Here is a 5,782-nt window from a genome sequence, read left to right as displayed (position 1 = left end):
AGGTTACTGATTCTGGAAAAAGAGTCATCATGAATATTATAAGTAATTAGAAGTTGTCCATTTGTGCAAAAGCAATCCAAAAATGTTTTTTATAGTTTGTAATGCTGTAAACTTAGGTTTCATAGTGCCCTTAAATATTTCAGATTAAAAAATATTTATCTTAAGCATGATTCCTCAACATTTCTGACTAAACCCTCAACATATTTGGGTGCCTAATCATTCCTGGTGTGACAGCGCCCCCTCTGGTGATGTTGTGTTGATGCTCTGAGGGGTTTTTGTTCAGCTCCACTGATGCTTTGTGTTATTGTGTATCTGGCACAGTAATACACAGCAGTGTCTTCAGGCTGCACATTCACTCCATTTAGAGTCACTGTGTTGCTGGAAGAGTCTAAACTGATGCTGAACTTATTCTTCAGGGAATCCTTATAATATCTGCTAGATCCAACACCATTTCCAATCCACTCCAGTCCTTTCCCTGCAGGCTGTCTGATCCAGCCTGTCCAGTAGCTGCTAACAGAATAAGAGACCTGACAGGTGATGGTCAGACGCTGACTTGGCTGCACAGTCACAGAGGCTGGCTGTGTCAACTGTTCACCCTTCACACCTGTGAAACAACAAAGAAAATGCTCATTATAAAATCACACTGAAACAGATCAACTGCTGACTTTGACAAATGCACAGAGAGAGACTCACATCCAGCTGCCAACAGCAGCAGCAGAGCTGCAGAGAACATGGTTAATGTTGAAAGTCAGGTGCAGAGAACTCCACTGACAGTCTGATGTGATGGTTTTATAGCTGAGGAACAAAGAAGAACTCTGAATTTGCATAGAATCAAACATGTGGAACATCACTGTTGATCAAATAGAGCCAATAGAAGAGTGGAAACCTACAGTCAAATTGTGTTATACAATCAAAATGCACATTTTTTCCCCCTTCTCTTTACTTTAGAGTAAGATTGAGATTTAACATTTAGATTTAGATCCAGCATTAAGATTAGGCATTAGCCATTGGTTGAGCAATTAACATCTGGATTTAGCTATTTCATACATCTTTAAGTGTTACGATTCATTTTTCTCCAGGACCCGAAAGCAGACAAAACGCAGTGGGAATATTGTCCAAACACAAAGTCTCTATTAAAAGATCAACTTGGCAGTCCTCCTGAACCACAGGGGAAGCACTTGTCCAGTCTTTTGAGGCACACAGGGAACTCCAGCAGGGAGCTCCAGCAGGGAGCCAACACGGGAGTCAGGTCCTGTGCGTTCTCCACTCCAGCAGGGCGGCGTGGTGACCTCAAACGACCAGGGTGAATTGCTTCAACGAATTTTTAAAAAATAAACCAATAATGAGGAAACAGAAATCAGATTTACCATGGAAAACACAATAATTCTCCAACCCTACTCGACAGGCGCTCTGTTCTTAAATAGGTGGCCCGATGTAGATTGCTGACAGGTGCGTCTGCCTGCAGCGCACACTGTAGTTAATTATTGGCTCCTTCACGCCCCCTGCAGGAAGAAACAACTAGCACAGGAACCGGAACCCTGGACTCCAAAACTAAGTTGATAAAATTTTTGCATAAATGTGCTAAAAATTGACATTCAGATATTCACTTGATTTCAAGAAAAATGTGACAAAATGTTTTAAATTCCCCAAACTTCAATATATTCATGCTTTTACTTGAACTGTTGTATGCACTGACTGATTGCTTTCCAATAGATTTTGTCGCAATTAAAAACAAAAACCTAATTTTCAAAAACATCAAGCAATTTTTTTCACATGTGTGGCAGGGCGTGGCCTGCCCTCCGAACAGGTGCCATATGGAGGTAGTGCCTCAATTGGTGGGTGGGGAGAAAAAGGTTCGTATAAGGCACTGCCTCCAGCTGGCTTTAGTTGATTTCCCCCTTCAACGAAGGTGTAGCGTGGTTGCAGCTTATCTGGGCTGTTTGACCAACTGAACCTGTCCCAGAATGAGCATGCTGTCTGGCAGCGCCAAGGTAAAAGCACGGCATGCTAACGCATATTTCATCTGGTTACGACGTAAAGTGCAACAGTGCTGGAACGTGTGCTTGCTACTTGTTGCAGAAGGTTGGTGCTTCCTCCCGCCATCCTTCCGTCCAGAGCGCTTTGCCGTAAGGGCGTGCGCGCTAGTTGGCACTGGGCAGGTAAGGCGCAGCAATGCGCGTCACTGACTCCCCCACTCACTCAGTTGATAAATGTTAATGGGGCTTTTCTCGCTGCAGTTGGCTGCCGGCTGGTGTCAGTGGGTCGCGATGCCCCAGCGGGAACCCCTCATGGAGTAGATCACCTCTCTTACTGGACCCACTGCTGCTTTGGCTCGGTCCTTTGGTTCGGGATTCTCTCTCGTTCTCTCCCTCTCCCCTCGCTCCCCTTTGCTCGGAGAAACGGCGCTGAGACGTGGTGGTGCCGCCGAGGCGACCACGGAGCTTTTGCCTAAATTTTAGACTCTTAACAGTGTGTAAATTGTATCAATTTATATTTACTTTTTTTTTTTTTTTTTTTAGGTTTTGTTGCTTTTCGTGTCTTGGTTGACGTTGTTTTCTTTTAGACGACCTGGTCACCATTTATTTGCCTGTCTGTGTGAGGTGTGTGTGTGCCTGTGCGCTCGCCGCGTCTGACTGTTTATCATTGTAAATTTAATTGTTCTTAAATGTGATATGTGTGCGTCCTTACTCATTGTGTCCTGCAGAGGGTAATGTTCACGGTGCGTCATGGACATGACGTCACTACCTATGTACCTGTTCCGGTATAGTTGTGATACAGAGCGGCAGCTCATTGCATCTCCCTGTCTGATTGATTAAATATGCCTAGAGGAGGCTAAAGATAATTCTGTTATCTGAGAGTTTGAATCTCCACCGCAAGGCACTCCGCTCAACAGTTCTCTTTTCTTTGTGGACAGGTGCTGCGGGCCACGGCAGGGACCCAACCCCTGGTGGAGGGCGTTTTCATCACACCTCTCGTGTGTAGTTTTGTTTGTAGTAGCACGAGTGTTTTTAGTTTGTTTATCTCCCCTAATTGAGTTTTACCTGCCGGTGGGGCCCCAGCCCTGTCCACCCCCTTTTGTTTGACTTTTGTACAGCCGAGTTATTTTGGTGTTGAGTTGGATTTAATAAAATTGTACTGCCTAACCCTCAATCCTGTCTCTGTCTCTGGAACCGAACCGTATCTGCGCGTGCCTGTTTCCGGTTAATTCCTGGGGTGAAATTCCCCAGGTGGCGTTGTCGTTGACCATTCCACCTCTCTCCACCCCGCCACACATGCAACAATCGACACTCATTGGTGTGAAAATATGTTTGACATATATTAATCCGTATATATCCAAGCACACATGTGTACAGTAAATTTATCACTTGGTGACTATGACTACACACACACACCACCTGCTGACTATGTATTACAACCAGTTACAAAATGAAAAAAAGACATTTTAAAAGTTGCAAACATTTTCTGCATTTGTTTTAAATGTGAGAGATTAAAATGGATTTTCCCTTTGATTGCAAAAACACGTCAGAGCTGAAGGCAGAAGTCAAAAGTCAGAACTGAAAAATGTAACTTTGGAAATCACAAGAACCAGAATGCCAGAGTCTTGAAGTTACTTCTAGTGTAAAATGATGGTTGGAGTGGCACCAATTAAGCCAAGAATAAATTAATGCCCGATGAAGTTATTTCATGATTTTACAAATGAAAAATGAGTTGTCCCAGGATGAAAACCTGAGGGATTCCAAAGGTAACAAGTGAGAAATATGACAAAACCCTCAACAGGGAAAAAGGCTTTCAAACCAGGTTTAGGTGGATCTGGGAGATTCTGGTAGATTGTAAGTGTTACTTTGGGATGTTTTGAAATAGATTTTTAGAAAATAAAAATTCATAAAGTGTATTGATTTTTTTTAAATGTCTGCTGTCAAGTTTAAAACAGCTGGAAAGAGAGCGAGTACATCAACAACAATGTATCATCAGGAGGCTGGGTTCAACTGCACTTAAAGATTGTTCATGATACAATTGGTAATTGAAAACTTAAGTTCAACTTTAAACAATAACAAATTAATAGAATTTATTGTCTTTACAAAATTTTGTGGCAACATTAAAGTTCACAAACCTAAAAGACACAAACAATTTAAAAGAATAGAGAAAGTATTTAGTATGTGTGGACTTAACAGCAGTAAATATGAGAAGTGTGTTTTTGTACAGCTGCTGAACTGACTTCAGTCACTGTGACCATCGAGCACAATAATAAACAGCAGAATCTTCAGTCTTCAGGCTGTTCATCTGCAGATTCAGCTGTGCTCTGTTGTTGTCTCTGGAGATGATAAACCGGCCTTTGACTGACTCAGAGTAGTACTGGCTGCTGCCACCATAGCTGCTGATAGCACTGATCCACTCCAGTCCTTTTCCAGGAGCCTGTCTGACCCAGGCCATGTAGTAGCTGCTGAATGTGAATCCAGAGGCTGAACAGGTCAGTGTGTGAGATTCTCCAGGTCTTTTAACCACTGGTTCAGACTGGGTCAGAGTCTGAGCATCAACACCTGTTTAGAAGATGAAACATCAAGTTAATCAGCTGATGACAAAAAGTCTGTCAACAATCAGGATGAGTGAAGATCTTCACCTGCCCAGCAGATAGTTAGAAGCAGCAGTCCTGTCCTACAGTCCATCATGTTCAACTGTGTGTCCCCTCTTCTCTGTCCTCCTCTCTGCTCTCACATAAGTAGACGTGGAACACATCTGAGTTTTGCATTGACTCCTCCTCAGTAAAGAACTGGATTTGATTGTGATGCCTCCTCCTCTTTGGAGGATGTGTGTTCATGTCGTCATTTCGTCCCACTGATGGTTTTACAATGGTCAGTGGTCTGAGGTTTTTTTCAGAGTAAATGTGTCCTGACAGTTGCTCTAAAAACAGTTAGAGTAAATATTAAACTTGCTCAGTCTTTACAACCAAAAATCTCCGCGAGCGTGTTGCAAGCCGACGACTCCTAAGTCATGACTCCACATATTTTGACGTGGAACAGAATTTAGGAAATCAAGACGCGAGCTGACTGAAGAAGGAAGTAGGTGTGAAGAGAAACAAGCATGTTGATGCTGCCTCCAGGGTTCTCTCCACAGTCTTTTAGTTGTGTGTTGTGTTTGCTGGTTGTTGGCATGTTTCTTCTTGTCATTCTTCATTTTTCTTCGATCACTTGTGATCACATGATATTTCTGACTTGCAGGACGAAAATCTGTATGTATGGTTTGCTACGTTGAGTTACTGGAGCACACTTCAAACATTATGAACAAAACAGCAAATGCCTGATTTCTTATCCTCAATCTTTATCTCCAACGGATAAAATAAATCTCTTCAGAGATAGAAAAACCTTATGTGTCTGCCCCACTTCAGGTGTGGAGATCTCTCAGGATTCCAGACACTCGGTGAGTCAGAAAGATTTTCACTGACGTAAGGAAATTGTCTTTAAATACTTTGTTTACATTCTAATATAAAGATAGGCTTTTGTCCTTAAATCATCAGTTCACTAGGAATGTTTTGATATTAATATTAGACACTGCTTTGCATTTTAAATTCTTCCTGAATTAATGAAATTGTGTTTTAAATTTTGGGCGTGTTTAAGCAGTTCGATCAGATCATTGATTAAGTGATTATCCGATATATTCTCAAGGAGATATTTCACATTTATGCAAAATTCTCTTGTAAAATAAAGAAATTGCTGTTGGGTCACTGACAAGCAGAAATGAATTGAAATGCAAAATTCAGACACGGGAGAAAGGAACAGATTCTTTC

General features: G+C 42.0%; 1 long non-coding RNA gene across 1 annotated transcript; it reads left to right on the top strand.

The window, feature by feature from the left end:
- Window positions 1-1,839: 1,839 nt before the first annotated feature.
- Window positions 1,840-3,150, top strand: LOC130514593 (uncharacterized). The gene is made up of 3 exons (XR_008947020.1): window positions 1,840-1,991; window positions 2,080-2,159; window positions 2,238-3,150. It is a non-coding gene; the product is annotated as an uncharacterized LOC130514593 (long non-coding RNA).
- Window positions 3,151-5,782: the final 2,632 nt, after the last annotated feature.

This window comes from Takifugu flavidus, chromosome 18 (genome assembly GCF_003711565.1).
Source record: "Takifugu flavidus isolate HTHZ2018 chromosome 18, ASM371156v2, whole genome shotgun sequence".
NCBI lineage: Eukaryota > Metazoa > Chordata > Actinopteri > Tetraodontiformes > Tetraodontidae > Takifugu > Takifugu flavidus.
This window is presented reverse-complemented; position numbering and strand designations above follow the sequence as displayed.